Source organism: Pituophis catenifer, unplaced genomic scaffold (genome assembly GCF_029215685.1).
Source record: "Pituophis catenifer annectens isolate HBS135680 unplaced genomic scaffold, rPitCat1.0.hap2 SCAF_5, whole genome shotgun sequence".
Lineage (NCBI taxonomy): Eukaryota > Metazoa > Chordata > Lepidosauria > Squamata > Colubridae > Pituophis > Pituophis catenifer.
This window is the reverse complement of record NW_027256885.1, coordinates 66,504,267-66,521,725: the sequence shown is the minus strand read 5'-3', so window position 1 is coordinate 66,521,725 and position 17,459 is coordinate 66,504,267.

Genomic DNA, 17,459 nt, shown 5'->3' with positions numbered 1-17,459 from the left:
TTACCTGTTTTTCTTCTAGTTCAATACTAAGTAAGTAATTATATATTTTTTAATTATTTTATCATCTGTTCCTGTGAGTATCCTATCCAGATCTGTCATTTCTAAATAAAAACCATATAATTTCACATTTTTTTCATATCTTGTTTGTATTTGCATATGTGTATACCAATCCATCTCAATCCCTTGTTTTTCTATTTCTTGTTTCCCTTTGAATTCCCCTTTATCTGTTAATATATCCTTATATCTAAGAATATTTCTAAGATTAATAATATTTGGGAGTATTAGCGCTTCCATTGTTGATAACCATATTGGTATTTTCAAATAATATTTATCTCTAACCTTCTCCTACACCAATAACAATACATTTCTTACATAGTGTCTCTGAAAGTACGTATGCATCTTGCTTCTGCCATACCATAAGAATGCATGCCATCCCAATTGTAGATCATATCCTTCCAAGGTTAATAGCCTTGTATTTCTTAGTTCAATCCATTCTCTCATCCAAGTCAACACTGCTGCTTGATAATATAGTTCCCAATTCAGCAGTCCAAATCCTCCACGCAATCTCGCATCCTGTAGCATTTTTATGTTAATTCTCACCTTCTTTCCTTGCCATATAAATTTCCTTATTATTTTATTAAGGTGTCCAAAATAAGTCTTTTCCACTTTTAGCAGTGTTGTCTGAAATAGAAACAATAGTCTCGGTAATATATTCATCTTGATTATTGCAATCTTTCCCATTAGTGATAACTGCAAATTTTTCCATTTCTCCAGATCTTTCTCAATTTGTCTTTTTAGGTTATAATAGTTATCTTCTTTTATCATTGCACATCTTGAAGTTAATTGTATTCCTAAATATTTTACTTTCTTCACAATTTGTAAATCTAATTTCTCCTTTAAGTCTCTTTTTTGTTTTTTTGTAATGTTTTTCACCAATATTTTTGTTTTTTCTTTGTTTATTTTTAAACCTGCCACTTCTCCATACTCCATACTTTGTTCTAATAATTTGGGACCTGTTATTTGAGGTTCCTCCAAAATAAACACCAAATCGTCTGCAAAGGCTTGTACCTTATATTCTTCTTTTTTAATTTTCATTCCCTTTATTTCTTCATTTTGTCTTATGTTTCTATTTAATACTTCTAAGGTCAACACAAATAGCAATAGAGATAATGGACATCCTTGTCTTGTTCCTTTCATTATTTTAACTTTTTCTGTCATCTCTCCATTCATCATTATTTTAGCTGATTGTTTATCATAAATTGTTTTTATCATGTTTATGAATCTCTCCCCAAAGTCCATTATCTGTAATTGTTTTATCATAAACTGCCAATTCACGTTGTCAAATGCTTTTTGTGCATCTAAAAATATCATCGCCATTTGTTTTTCTGAGTGTACTTCATACAGTAGTATTCCAAGGTGTTCAAAATTACCCTCATATTGTCTCTAATTGTCTTTTAGGTAAAAACCCATTTTGGTCCATATGAATAAATTCATTTAATAATCTCTTTAGTCTATTCACCATTATTAAGGCAAATATCTTATAATCTACATTCAACAATGAAATTGGTCAATAGTTTTTAACTTGTTGCAAATCTGTACCTTCCTTAGGTATAAGTGTAACATATGCCTCCATCCATGAGTTTGGAATCTTTGCTTTCACTAAAAGTTCATTGAATAATTCCAGCATTACATTGCTTAACACATCTTGTAATATCTTGTATAATTCTGCTGGTAATCCATCCGGTCCTGGTGTTTTCCCATTTTTTTTGCTTTTTGAACACTTCTGTTAGCTCCATCATCGTTATTCTTTCTTCTAGCGCTCCCTTATATTGTTCAGGAATTTTAGGTAGGTCAGATTTTTCTAAGAATTGTTTTATCTTCTCATCTGGTATCTTCTCTTGGTTGTATAGTCTCTCATAATAATTTTGAATTATTTTCTTCTTTTCTTCACTTCTATAACATATATTTCCTTTTTCATCTTGTAAGTGGTTTATTAGTTTCTTCTCCTTTTCTTTTTTCATTTTATATGCCAACCATCTACCTGGCTTATTTGCATTTTCAAAAAAGTTCTGTTTGGCTGATCTTAATTTACATGCCAAAAATTTGTTTTTTAACTTTATTATTTTGTGCATCCTTTTGTAGTTCTTTCTCTAACCTCCTATACTCTTCTTCCAATTTCTTCTGTGTTTGTCTTTTCTTTCTGTTCTTTTTTCCGAAATATGTTATTGCCAAACCTCTAATATATGCTTTCATTGTATCCCATATATTCTGAAGTGATGTATCTTCGTTTTTGTTTATTTTAAAAAAGAACTCTAATTCTTTTTCCATAAACTGTTGAAATTCTTTTTCATTTAAAATTGTTTGATTCAAGGTCCATCTTGGCTTTTTCTTTTGTTTTTTCCATGTTATTGTAATTGAGTTATGGTCCGCCCAAATATTTGTTTCAATGTTTACTTCTTGTGTATTATCTATTAAATCTGTTGACATCCATATCATATCTATCCTAAACCATGACATGTGTCTATTTGAATAAAAAGTATATTGTTTTTCTTTCAAGTGTCTTTTTCTCCATACATCTTGTATACTAAGTTCTTCTATCATTGTGAAGAAAGTTTTTGGGAGTATTTTTCTGGGTTTCTTTTTTGTCTTTGTCGTTCTGTAGTCCAAATCCACATCTATTACTGTGTTAAAATCACCCATTATACATATGTGTTCATATTCCAATTCTAATATTTTCCTGAATTCTTTTCCCATAGAATTCTTCTTGTTTATCATTTGGTGTGTACAGCACTACCAAGAGTATTTGTTTAAAGTTTAGCCTTACTTCCACCATCAAAATCCTCCCTTCTTCATCCACGAATATTAATTTAGGTTCTAATTTTTCTTTAATATATAAAGCTACTCCTCTTTTGCTTTGTTGTATCAGTGAAGTAAATAAGACACCTAATTTTGAATATTCTAATAATTTTGTGTGTTGTTTTCTAATATGTACTTCTTGTAAACATATAATGTCCATCTTTAATCTATTTAATTTGTTTAAGATTCTGTTCCTTTTTGTTGCCGAATTCAGTCCATTTACATTTATTGATATTGCTTTTATTTCTTCTTCCATATTTTACTTATTACTACTTTTTGATCTCGTCGCTCTTATCTCTCATTGTTCTTTTGCATCTTTTGCTCTTGCCCCTTCTCTTAATGCTCTTTCTTCCTGTTCCTTTGTCCTTTCTTCTTTTCCCTTCACAGATTCCTCTTTGTGTCCAGTCTAGCAGGATAATTGTTCTCTCTTGATTTTTGTCAACTGATGTCAATTTTTCCTCTAATTCTTCCACTTTCTTTTCTATCAAATCTACCTTTTCCTCTACTTTTTGAATTCTTTCTTCATTTTTCCCAATCAATTCCTTCACTTCTTTTAAGTCTTCTTTCAAATCATCATGAAGTGTCTGTATAAGGTTTTTTAAATCCATCGCCTCAGATGTTTTTTGTGTTTCTGTCATGGAGGTGCTCGCTGTTGTATGCAAATGTGCTGTAAATTTCTTCGTCTCCAAACTATATGAATCTAATTTGTAATCCACTTATGGTTTCTTTTATAATCCAAATATCTAATCCTCCCCATTGGGTGGATTAGAAAAAATAAAAAATAGGAAAAGAGAGGGGAAAAAAAGAATTCAATCACCCCCCCCAAAAAAATCAAAAAAATATTGTCAATCAAACAAACGGAGAGAGAAAAAACAAAAAGAAATGTGACATAAATCCTGTGAAAAAAAAGTAGAAAGAACAAGAAGAAAAACAAACACAAGCTCTTCAGGCTCTTCTTGCCTTAATCCAAATTCTAAACAAGCCACCTCTTTTCCCTGTCAATCAGAGAGAGAAAAGAAAAAAGAAAAAAAAACAGAAAAACAAAATAGGAAAAACAAGCCAGGTTTCATAGTCTTATCCACACATTGTCCCCATAGGAAAAAATAGGAAGAAAAAAGAAAAAAAATCCAACAGCAATCCAACAAAACAGTTCCAAAACAAAATACTTCTGAGAACTCAAAAACAAGTAAATAAAAAAGTGCAAATTCAAGAAATAAAAACAAAATCAACACTCCAAACTCTTCTTTTCTCTCTCTTATGTCTCTCTTTCTTGCACATCTGCTTTCTTATCTGTCCAGCTGTCAGCCTTGGAAGCCATATTAGGCCAGAGGCTTCAATGCTGCCACCTCCTCGTGTGTGGGAAAGTAGGAGGGGGGATTTAGGAGAGGGGAATTAGTAGACATAATAGCATTCTTCCTATCGGTCAAGGTCAGGGCATTCCCGCATCTGGAGGAGGAGTGGTCAGGGGCTGAATCGAGGTGGAACGGACGTTGATTGGAGCATGTGACCGACTGGGGAGAAATGGGATGGTTTTGGGAGCTTTGAATTACTGAGGGAAAGCCCAGCCTTTTCAGATTTGGGATTCCCCAGATGTGCCAGTTTGCCTATTCTAGTAAAGAGGACTTTGGAAAATGCTTGCTTCCGTGTCTTTACTTGGATTGGGGTTTTTTTCTGGAACGCTGACATTATCCCGAATCTCACAAACCTAACAGCACCTGGTAATGGGGCTGTCAGGGGTACTGAGCCCCAGCATCTACCTAAACTTTGGGTGATGCAAAGACTCAGTGAAGATGGAGGAGAAAGGAGAAATCGGCGGGAGGCCCACCAGGGGCCCAAATGCTCAAGAAATTGCCGATCTCTTGCTTTCTCTTGCTGAAGAAATGGGACAAGCCATGGAGGTTGCCGAGGCATCAGGTTCCTGGAAGAGTTGTCACTCCGACCCAGCTCCAGGAGGGGAAAGGAAGTCGCCCCGTGAGCCAGACTGGAGGATGGAAGTGGGGAGTTTCACCCCCCCCTTCCCAACCCCTGGAGGTGAGTTGGAGGCTAGCGAAACCAACGTTCACCCTCCCTGATCCAGGACATGGAGGGGGGGTTAGTAGGACGCAGACCCCCCTTACCCACCCAGAGGCCAAACAAGAGGATTAGCGCAGCATTCCAATCCTGCAGCAATGGGGCATCAGGCTCAGCTGGCATACGGAATGCAAAACCCCCCTTTTGGGGCCCCTTGCCAGCCTGCCTTCTCGCTACCTCCTGCTGAGAATATACAGCCCGGATGGGGTTTCTGTCCCAGCCAGGGATGGATCCAGGGCCAGTGGAATCCCGCGCTGTCTGTTTCAAGCTTCCAGGGATCCCCCTGGACCCCCTCCTATGGCTTAACAATCCTGGCAGAACAGGGGGTGCTAATCCAGCAGCTGGCTGGAGTGCCCTTCCCTCCAGTGCAGCAAGCAGCTCAGCAGCCAGGCCCCCTCCCCCAACAGCTGACGCCATTGCCCGCCCCCCCTCCAACCCATCTACCTTCACACCAACCTGTTGGAATGCAACAACCAGGGGCACCACAGGGGGGATTAATCCAACAACCGGCTGGAATGCCCCCCCTCCAGTGCAGCAAGCAGCTCAGCAACCAGCCTCCCTCCCCCAACCAGCCACAGCCGATGCCCCTCCACCTGCAAGGCCACCACCACCCCACTTCAGAGCAACTTTTGACGGGACGCCAGCCAAGATAGCTTATTTCCTCAGCAGGGTCTGGGCTCACATTGATCAGTATGGTGACCAATACGAATCAGAATGAGACTTGGTGAGAGAAATAAGGATTATTCCTGTAAAAAGTATAACCTGAGCTACACCATTTTAAGTGCCTTATTTTACCTTGTATAACCTGATTATATAATTTAGCTAAGAGAGCATAATAAGACTTAGGAACATGAGAAAAGGAACTGTGTAATTCCTGTGTATGATGCTGATGTATGTTCTTAGGATATGCTTGTTTTGCAGGAAATCTTCTTCTGGGTCAACGTGCCCTCATTATTAAGGGGAAGTACACATATAATGATATCACAAGCAAAAGCAATATTTTTGAGTAGGGTATTTTTTACTGGAAAGGTGGGGATTTTCCAGGGGGCAGAACATGTGCAAAATATGTTATATAAGATCTGAAACTGGACTCTAGGGACATGCTTGTATCCTGTTGTAATCAGACCTGTGTATTCTGAAAATTGTATAAAAGATCTGCAAGAAAAAGGCTTAATTGCTTTTCTCTTCCTGTGAGAGAAAAGTCACTTTGCAAAGTTATAATAAAGATCCTGTCTTGCATGTTCATGGTCTTTGTCTTCCTTTCTAATAAGGTACATACTGGTTTCCTGAATACCACAATTGGCGCCCAATCGGGACTTGAGGACCTTTTGCCTGGTAAGAGAATATCCTGTGAAAGCGCACATAACACTGTTTGGGTGTCTAGGTTTATTTTCTTACCAGTCAGGGCTGCTGCTCTTAAGACCCTGGGGCAGAGATGTGAACATCAAGGCAGGAGGAACGTTCCTGAGACGGCAGTGCACTGGGAGTGAGTAAGTATAACCTCTTGGGGTTTTTTCCTTTTTATGGTTTGGCTTTGTGTATGTTTGGGGTTGTTTGTGTATGAATAGGTGTGTGTTTGCATGGTCTGTGTGATCAAACAAGCAGGGACAGTATGGGGCTTTCTTTGAGCAAATGGATCAATGATGCTGATAATGAAATACCCTCCATCCCTCCAATATCACCTTTAGGGGAGTTGTTAACTCAGTGGACAGAGGACTGGTTGAAGGCTTATACAAAACAGTTGGATAAAGTGACTATGATTAATTATTGTACTAGGGTGTGGCCGACCTTTGTGTTAATAAAGCCTAATTACAGGTGGAGTAAGTTTGGGGAATCAGACCCATATTGGATAAATGCTTTGAAGAAGGTTGTGGACAATAGGAAATTGAGGTCTCAGTTGCCATATGTGGAGCCGTGGTTTTTTGACCCTTTTCCTCCTAGAAGTTCTAGAGTGTTGTATGGTAAGGAAGAGGAAGAGAAAGGTTGGGATTCTTTAGCATATGCCACATGTCCACCTCCTCCTCCTCCATATAATCCGAATGGGGTAGGTGCCATGGGTGGAATTGATGAGGCTGCTGGGAGTAGTGGGGGAGAGGATTCAGCAGTCCGGCAATATCAGCAGTTGAAGAAGGAGGTAGATGAACTGTCAGTAACAGTGAGACAGAATCAACCCCCTTCCCCTCGTATGACACGATCACAAACGAAAAAGATGCTCCCTTTAACGGAAATGCCAAATGGTTCAACGGCTGCTGGTGTGCTGATTACCATGTTTGTGAATGTGCCTTTAACATCTTCAGATTTGAGAAATTATAAAAGCAACATGCCGTCTTTACAGGCAGATCCTATTAAGCTATCTGAATCTTTAGATCTGTTCCTGGGACCCAATCTGTACACTTTTGCAGAGTTACAGCATATATTGGGATATTTGTTCTCCCCAGAGGAGAGGTCACAAATACGGAAAGCAGCTATGGCTTATTGGGATAAAACCCAAGTGGGGGCTGCTCAGCCCGTTGCTGCTAATACTAAGTTTCCATTGGCTGATCCTGGTTGGAATAATAATAATGTAGCTGACTGGGAGCAAATGGAAGACCTGAAGAGGATTATACTTCAGAGGGTTAAAACAGCTGTGCCTCAAGGAAAAAACTTAACTAAAGCCTTTGAGGTTGAACAGTTGTGAGATGAAACACCTTCTGTGTTTCTGGAATGTATTAAGGACAATTTAAATAAGTATTCTGGTCTTTCTCCTGAAACACTGGCTTATGTGTCCTTAATGAAAATGCAGTTTGTGACCAAGGCATGGCCAGACATCAAGAAAAAGATACAGAAAATTGATGACTGGGCTGGCTCTGATATTACCATTCTGTTGAAGGAAGCCCAAAAGGTTTATGTGAATAGAGATGAAGTGAAGACTAGGCAGAAGAGTCAGATGATGGTGTCTATGTTAAAGGCTGCAAATAAGCCAGCAGACAGAAAGGAGGGAGGTGGAAGGGGAAAGAGCTTTGTCAAACAGCCTTCCACTTTGATGAGACAGCAGCGTCCTGGAATTGGGAGAGGTTTTCTCCAGTGGAGAAAGCCTGGAGTTAATGGAACAGAAAGCAGGACATGTTTTGCATGCGGCAAGGATGGTCATTTTGCTAGAAATTGTCCAGAGAAGAGGAGATCCCAGAGGATGGAACAACGCCTCTATACCCTTATGGGAGAAGAGGATGATTAGTGGGGTCAGGGGCTTTTGATAGAGGGATCCCACCAAGAGCCCTTGATAAATTTGTTAGTGGGACCAGATGAGGAAGAAAATGTATTTTTAATAGACACTGGAGCAACTAGAACTTCTATCTGTAAATTACCTAGTGGGGTGCATCCAACTGGTGCAACCATTAAGATAAGGGGGGTTAACGGTATACCTTTTGATGTGCCATTGTTGAGGAACATGAAACTAGGTTGTGGAAAGCGAATTATACATCTAGATGTGATACTTGTACCTGAAGCAGGGATAAATCTGCTTGGGAGAGATGCATTGTCTCTTTTAGGTTGTGAGCTTAAATTCTCTGGTAGTGATTCTATTATTAATGTGTTAACTGAAGAGCAGGAGAAGAATATTGACCCGATTGTTTGGGAGAAGGAAGGAAACAGGGGAGTATTGGATATTCCTCTGTTAAATGTAATGTTGAAGGAAGGGGCAGTTCCTGTGAAGATTAAGCAGTACAATATTCCTATAGAATTACGGAGAGAATTGAAGCCAGTAATAGAGAAATTGTTAGCTGATGGATTGATTGAGCCTACTATGTCTCAGTATAATACACCTATATTACCTGTCAGGAAGCCTGATGGGTCGATTCGAGTAGTTCATGATCTGAGAAAGGTGAATTTACTAGTTGCCAGTCGACACTCAGTGGTTTGTAACCCCTACACTCTGTTAGGTCGTATACCCCATTGTCGTAAGTATTTTAGTGTGCTAGATTTGAAGGATGCATTTTGGACATGTCCCCTAGCTGAAGAGTCAAGAGATATCTTTGCTTTTGAATGGGCTGATCCAGATACTCATAGAAACCAGCAGTATAGATGGTGTGTTTTGCCACAGGGGTTTTCTGAGAGTCCAAACCTGTTTGGACAGATGTTAGAACAGGTATTGGAGAGATTCTGTGTTCCTTCTGAAATTCAGGTATTGCAGTATGTGGATGACTTGTTGTTATCTGGAGAGAAGAAGGTTGAGGTTGAGAAAGGAACAAATGATTTGTTGAATTTTTTTGGGAAAGAATGGCTTGCGAGTGTCTAAAAGGAAACTTCAGTATGTAGAACTAGAAGTTAAGTACTTAGGGCATTTGATAAGCCAGGGAAGTAAAAGGATTAATCCTGAGAGGATAGAAGGAATAATAACCCAACCGTTACTGAAAACTAAGAAGGAGGTTAGAAAATTGCTTGGTTTGATGGGGTATTGTAGATTGTGGATTGATGATTATACAGATAAGGTACGGTTTTTGTATGATAAGTTAGTAGAAGAAGAACCATGGACAGTTGTGTGGAAGGAAGGTGATGAGTCTAGATTGGAAGATTTGAAAAGGTCTTTGATTCAGGCTCCAGTCTTGAGTTTGCCAGATTTGAAAAAAACGTTTCACTTGTTTGTAGCAGTAGAAGATGGTATTGCTAAGGGGGTGTTAGCTCAGGCTTGGGCTGGGAAGAAGAAACCTATAGCTTTTCTGTCTAAGTTAATGGATCCAGTAGTGAGAGGTTGGCCATTGTGTGTGCAAGCAGTAGCAGCGACTGCTTTATTGGTTGAAGAGAGCCAAAAGTTAACGTTTGGAGGTGCATTAGTTGTGAGTAGCCCACACCAAGTTAGGACAATTTTGATGCAGAAAGCACAGAGATGGCTTACGAATGCAAGACTTTTGAAGTATGAGGTTATTTTACTGTCCCAAGAGAATTTGGTTCTTTCTACTGATAGGAATTTAAATCCAGCAGAATTCTTGTCAGGGGAAAGGAAAGAATGGGATAATATTGAGCATAACTGTGTAGAAGCTATTGATTTACAAATGAAGGTTAGGGAAGATTTAGAGGATAGTCCATTAGAGGGCGGTATTAACCTATTTTTTTTTTATTTAAAAAGTTTTACAAATACATTTTCTCCCCAAACCCTCCCTAACCCTCCCCTCCCCCCATGACTTCCTCTAGGTAAAATCCAAATCAAAATTACATTTTTTGAAACTTAAACCCCTCCTCCCCCTGTGTACTATTTATATCTTCATAGAACTCAGTTAATCTATCCCTACATAATACATTCAGCTAAAAGCTATCTGATATTTCCTAGTTTGATATTTATTCTGCACATAATCTATCCACTTTTCCCACTCCCATACATAAGTCTCTTGAGTTCAATCTTTTAAATATGCTGAAATCTTCGCCATCTCTGCAAAACTGGCCATCTTCAAAGTCCATTCTTCAATAGTGGGCATGGCATCATTTTTCCAATATTGGCCTATCAATAATCTCGCTGCTGTGACCATATACAATATCAGCTTTGTTTCACCCAATGTAAAACCCTTAACTATACCCAATAAAAACAATTGTGGAGAAAACTGAAGTTTTTTCTTCAAAACATTTTGCATAACCCACTAAATTTTTATCCAAAAAGCCTTCGCTTTCTTGCAGGTCCACCATATATGATAATATGTGGCATCTAAACAATCACATCTCCAACATTTTGGTTGAACATTAGGATACATGCACGATAATTTCTTAGGATCTAAATGCCACCTATAAAACATTTTATAAAAATTTTCCCTCAAATTCTGCGACTGTGTAAATTTAACATTCTGGACCCATATTTTTTCCCATGTTTCCAACATCACTGGTTCTGCAAAATTTTGTGCCCACTTTATCATACAATCTTTAACCAGTTCATTTTCCGAGTCTCTTTCTAACAAAACATTATAAACCCTCTTAATATGCATTGGACCTTTCTCTTTTATATGTCTAACCAATTCTTCTTCATGTATCATTATACCAAGTTTTTGATCTTCTTTCCATCTCAATTGGAGTTGATTATACTGTAGCCAAGTTATTATTATTATTATTATTATTATTATTATTATTTTATTTCTATACCGCCCTTCTCCTGCAGGACTCAGGGCGGTGTACAGCCAAGATAAAACATTGCATATAAAATTTAAAAACAATTTAAAAACAATTAAATAATTTCGGCCCAAAATATTAAAAACAACCCAATTAAAACCAAATTCAATTAAAACTGAGAGGATGGGATCAAGCCAGCCCAGCTAGATGGAATAGGTGTGTTTTCAGGGCCCGACGAAAAGTCTGGAGGTCTGATATCGTGCATATCTCAGGGGGTAGGTCATTCCAGAGGGCGGGTGCTGCCACAGAGAAGGCTCTCCCCCTGGGGGTCGCCAGCCGACACTGTCTGGCCGACGGCATCCTGAGGTGCCCTCTCTGTGCGAGCGAACCGGTCGGTGGGAGGCTATTGGCGGCAGAAGGCGGTCTCGCAGATAAACCGGCCCTAAGCCATGGAGCGCTTTAAAGGTGGTCACCAACACCTTGAAGCGCACCCGGAAGACCACAGGAAGCCAGTGCAGCTCGCGCAGGAGAGGTGTCATATGTGAGCGCCCCGTCGCTCCCATAATCCCCCGCGCGGCCGCATTCTGGACTAACTGTAGCCTCCGGGTGCACCCCAAGGGGAGCCCCACGTAGAGAGCATTGCAGTAGTCCAGGCGGGAAGTGACGAGTGCTAGAGTGACCGTGCGTAGGGAGTCCCGATCCAGAAAGGGGCGCAACTGGCGTATCAGGCGAACCTGATAAAAAGCCCCCCTGGCCACGGCCATCATGTGCTCTTCTAAAGACAGCCGTGGATCCAGGAGGACGCCTAAGTTGCGAGCCCTCTCCGTGGGGGCTCGTTAAATTAAAGTTAAATTAATCCCTTCTTCCAACAGTGTTTCTAATGTCTTTAGTTGCCATCTGCCCCCATCCATAAAAAGAACTTCTTTGTATAAAACCCCAGTGACATTATATTTGTATTCCACATAATATGACCAAGATCCAGCCATAACGGTATTTTGTAATCCCATTTGAGTCGGTGCTTCTTCCAGACTCTCATCAAAGAGTTCCTAAGTATGTGGCTTTTAAATACTTTGTCCACTTTGTTCTCGTAGAATAAATATGCATGCCAACCAAATTCAAGATCATGACTTTCTATATTCAATATTCCAGTCTTTATCCTTCCAAACCAATCACTTGCTTGTGTCAAGGCCGCTGCTTCATAATACAATTGTAGGTTTGGAAGTTTAAGGCCTCCCCTTTCTGGGACATCTTGCATAATTTTCAGTTTAACTCTCGGCTTTTTCTCATTCCAGACAAATTTATTCACTCCTCTTTGCCATTCACTCAGTTGTTTATCACTTTTAAGCACCGGAATCATTTGAAACAAAAAAAGAAATCTAGGCAAAACGTTCATCTTAACTGCTGCTATTCTTCCAAGTAGCGACAGCTGCAGTTTTTTCCAAGTCTCCATATCCTTTTGTACCTCTCGCCACAACACCTCATAATTATTTTGAAATAATTTTGAATTTGAATCTGCAACTTGAACTCCTAAATATTTAACCTTTGATACTATTTCAAAGCCTGCCTTGCTTTCAAGTTCCTGCTTTCGAACTTGTGTCATATTTTTAACTATCATCTTCGTTTTTTTCTGATTCAGTCTAAATCCTGATACCATATCATATTCTTCTATAATGTCTTTCATTTGGATTATTGATTCCATCGGCTGTGTTAGGGTAACAACCAGATCATCTGCAAATGCCCTAGTCCTATAATCTTCTTGCCTAATAACTATTCCATGTAAAGAATTTGAGTCCCGTATTGTATTCAACAAGACTTCTAGTGTTAAAATAAATAACAATGGGGATAGCGGACAACCTTGTCTTGTTCCTTTTTCAATACTAAAATTTGTAGTCAAACTTCCATTAATAATAGTTTGTGCCATTTGTTGTTGATAAATTGCTGCAACTGCCTGTATAAACTGATCCCCAAAGTCCATTTTTCTTAAAGTCTTTAATAGAAAGTTCCAATCCACTCTATCAAAGGCTTTCTCCGCATCCAAAAACACCAGCACTGCAGAGATCTGTTTATTCTTCTCAAGATATTCCAATAAATCTATTATTTGCCTTACATTATCCTTCATGTATCTGCCTTCTATAAATCCTGCTTGATCATGATGAATCACCTCTTGGATAAATGGCATTAATCTGTTGGCTAATACTTTTGCAAAAATTTTGTAGTCATTATTCAGAAGAGATATTGGTCTGAAATTCTCAGGTTTTTTAGGACCTGCTTGCTCTTTCGGTATCAATGAAATATAAGCTGCTTTCCATGAGGGAGGTATTTTACCCCCTTGTTGTATACTGCAAAATAAGTCTTTGAGGTATTCAACCATTTCTGCTTGTAAAGTTTTATAATACACTGCAGTTAAACCATCCGTCCCTGGTGCTTTAGCTGTTTTCAGTTGTTTAATTGCGGCAATAATCTCCTCAACTGTTATTGGTTGACTCATTCTTTCCTTTTGTTCACTAGATATTTTCATAACTCTTCTTTCTTCTAAGTATTTATCTATAAGTCCAGTTTTTATATCATCTTTAGCATATAATTTGGTATAATAGTCTAAGAAAGCTTCTTTAATTAATTTTTGTTGAAAAATTTCCTTTCCTCCACTCTCAATACTACCAATAACCCGTGTACTCTGTCGTTTCCTCAATGTGTAGGCCAACCATCTGCCCGGTTTATTAGCGTTGCAAAATGTATTATGTTTTGCAAATTGTAAGTTAATTGCTGTTTGTTCCGCCATAAGCATATGAAATTGATCTTTCAAGAGTTTTATAGCTCCTCGTATTCTTTCATCTGTTGGATTTTTTATAAGTAACTGTTCTTTTTTCTTTATCTCTGCTTCCATTTCAAGTCTTTTCTTTTGTCGATTTAATTTGTGTTTAGAGTTCATGTAAATGAGTACCCCTCTCATATATGCCTTACTCGCGTCCCACACAATTTCAATAGGGGTACCCTTATTCAAATTCATTTCAAAAAATTCTTTCATTTGCTTTTTAAGTTCATTTACATTCTTTTCATATCTAAACAAATTTTCATTTACTCTCCATGATCTTCTCTCAGTCTTTCCCATTTCAATTTCTATCCATACCGGGCTATGGTCAGAGTCCTTGGAAAAATCTTTGGTTTTTTTGTTTTAACAAGTAAATCAGATGATAATAAAATAAAATCAATCCTAGAGAAGGATCTGTGCCTGTCTGAGAAGAAAGTAAAGTCCAAATCTTTTGGGTTATGTATTCTCCAAATATATTTTAATTCCAAATCTTTTTTCATATCAAAAAAAGTCTGCGGTAGTCTGATCCTTGACTTTGCCAAACTCTTTTTATCTATTTTGGGATCAATTACTCCATTCCAATCTCCCATGATTAGAATAGATCTATAATTCCATTGCAATATTTTAAAATGCAATGTCTTATAAAAATTTTCTTGTTGTTGATTAGGAGCATAAATTCCAATCACCAAAATTGGACCATTTTCTGTATAAATTTCAATTGCTATAAATCTCCCACAATCATCTGCTTCTATAATTTTAGCTGTCAGTCTTTTATTTACGTAAATCACTACGCCATTCTTTTTTTCCAAATTTGAAGCTATAAATTGTGTTCCTAATCTAGAGTTTACTAAGTATTTTTGATCTTGTATTCGAATATGAGTTTCTTGTAGACAAATAATATCATTATTAAATTGTCTCAAATAACGAAATAATTTCTTCCTTTTCTGTGGTGAATTTAATCTGTTCACATTCCAAGATAGAAACTTAATTGTCATCTGGAGCCTCTTGAAGCGATAAGAACATCTGCTGAAGACTTTCTTCCAGGTTGATAGTCTTCGGCTTAGCTCCTCCCATGGCTTCACATGCTTGTGTATTGCCCTTAGCTCCCTTCTTGTCTTGCTGTGGCTTGGACCTTCCCTGTTTTTCTTTAATTTGCTTATAAGCTGCTCGAGTTATACGCTGCTCTTTAGCTTCACACATCCGGGCTAGGTCCAAAGCCACTTCTCTTGTATTCTTGGGTAGTCCAGTTACAGTTTCCAGAGGGAGATCTAACAGGAGCTCATCAAGAAATCCCCCTGTAGCTCCCTGCAATTCCATTGCCTCCCTCTCCATCTGTTTACACTGCTCTTCAGTCTCTTGTTCAAACTGCTTCTCCTTATCACTCTCCTTTATCTCCAACACTGAAGATGTACGTAGGGATGTTGAACCTGTTTTAAAAACTGTAGAATAAAATTCTTCTGCTTTCTCAACTGTATTTAATCTGTATCTTTCTCCTTCAAACCTCAATATTATGCCAGTTGGAGCATCCCACCTGAATGGGATGTTTTGTTTCTTTAGCTCATTCACCAAAAATCCAAAATCCTTTCTGTCTTTTAACATCTTAGGCGGCAACTCTTTATAAACTCCAATTTCCTTTCCATCCACTTGCACAGCAGAAACAAAGGACCTTTGCAAAATATCATTTCTTATTCTTCTATCTGTAAAATATATCACCACATCTCTAGGCAATTGTCTTTGTTTAGCCACCCAAGAATTCACTCTATAGACTTTGTCCATCTTGCAAAAAATCTCTTCAGGGCTGATCTTTAACATCACAGCTAAAGCATCAGCACAGATCTTTCTCAGGTCTTCTCTGCTATTCTCTCTTATGCCTCTAAGTCTTATAGCAAATTCCATAGATCTAAATTGCATCATTGTCATCTCATTTTCAATCCTTTGCATTTTATTATCAACATTAAAGATTTTATGATCCGCCTCCTTCATTTTGCTATCTACTTCCAATCTAAGTTCCTCCACTTTTTTATCAGTTTGCAAAACTGCGTCTGACAGGCCAGTCACCACTGTCATTAACTTTTTAGTCACCTTATCATATTTTTCTTGAACCACCTCTTTGATTTCTTTAATCTCCTGCTTAATTTCCTGTTGAGATCTTTTAAATTTTTCATCCATATTTTCATCTTGCCTCATCAAAGCCTGAGCAATAAACTCTTTTAAATTTTCAAGATCAATCTCCTTTCTCTGGCTCTGCTGACTAGGAGGCTGTTGTTGCGGCTTGTGCGTGGGAGATCCCCCCCCCTGCTGCCTTCACTTCTTGCTTTGTCTGTTTTGAGGCCATTCTGCCACGTAGTCTAACTTTTTCAAAGAAGGAAGTCTTTTTTCCCTTTCTTCCTCCACAGAATCCTCTAAAAAATTCCCCCAGGTTTAGTCAATTTGAAGATAAAGTTAAGTCAGAATCAGGCTTATTTAAAAAAAAAAATTCCTTTCTCTTCACTTGTTGCAGACAGTATTACTTTGTAGCGTATTAAAATGACTATGCAAATCCACTTTCGCTTTCAGCTTTCACTAAAGCTGAAGCCGGGCGCCATTTTCAGGAAACTTTCAATCTTTCACTTAAATTTAATCACAGGGCTAACACAAATACTTGCTGTTTTGAAGTTCAAGTCCCGATTTGACCCTGTTCTTTTGAAAAATACTCTTTGTTTTCGCTTGCAAGGCTGGTCCCGCCGTCTTGTTCTACGATGTGTAGAATTGCCTCCGAGGTCCGGAGCCTCGGCGAGCTGGATAGGGAGCCTCGCCTGTTTCCTCCCCAGAAGCAAAAAAAGCAGTCTGGGGGCTTCGCAGGGGCTCTACCTAGTCTCGCCGGCTCTTCTCTCGATTCCTTAAGGATTCGAAGTTATCCAAGCCGCTTCTCCTTTCTCGAAGCGGCTCTTTACAGGTGACGGGGCTGGCGGTCCAAAAAAAGACCGTCTGGCGGCGACAGGAACCAAACCGGAAGTCAACCTATTTATTGATGGTTCTTCCCGGGTAGAGAATGGAAAAAGATTGAATGGTTATGCAGTTGTGAATGGAGATATTTCTGAGATTTTGGAAGCTGGGAAATTGCCGTCTGAATGGTCCGCACAAACATGTGAAGTTTTTGCTTTGTTGCAAGCTTTGCATTTGTTAGTTCTTCCTTTTGTATCAGAGGTGAGACGACTGTATCTGATATAATGGCGACATGTTTTGTGGGGGTGCCAGTTCCAGGAAAATTTTTATTTGAGGAAGTACGCATTACCATAGAACCAAATAATTTTAATTTGTCACATGTTATTACATTATTTGGGAATCCACAAAGGTCAACTAGGTGGACTAATCAGAAAAAACTGGTGATTGAAGTTAAAACGATATTACCAGCATATGATTGTGTGATTTATAAACACCCTGAGAAATGACAAGAAAAGGTGATATATGTTTCTGTGCCTACTGAAAAAGTATTTCACTGCTCCGAGACAGAGGAAGTGGAAGCTATTAGCCAGGTTCTGTTTTTACCTAAAGGTTGGTTTCTCTTTTGTGGTCAAGGTCAGGGCATGTGACCGACTGGGGAGAAATGGGATGGTTTTGGGAGCTTTGAATTACTGAGGGAAAGCCCAGCCTTTTCAGATTCGGGATTCCCCAGATG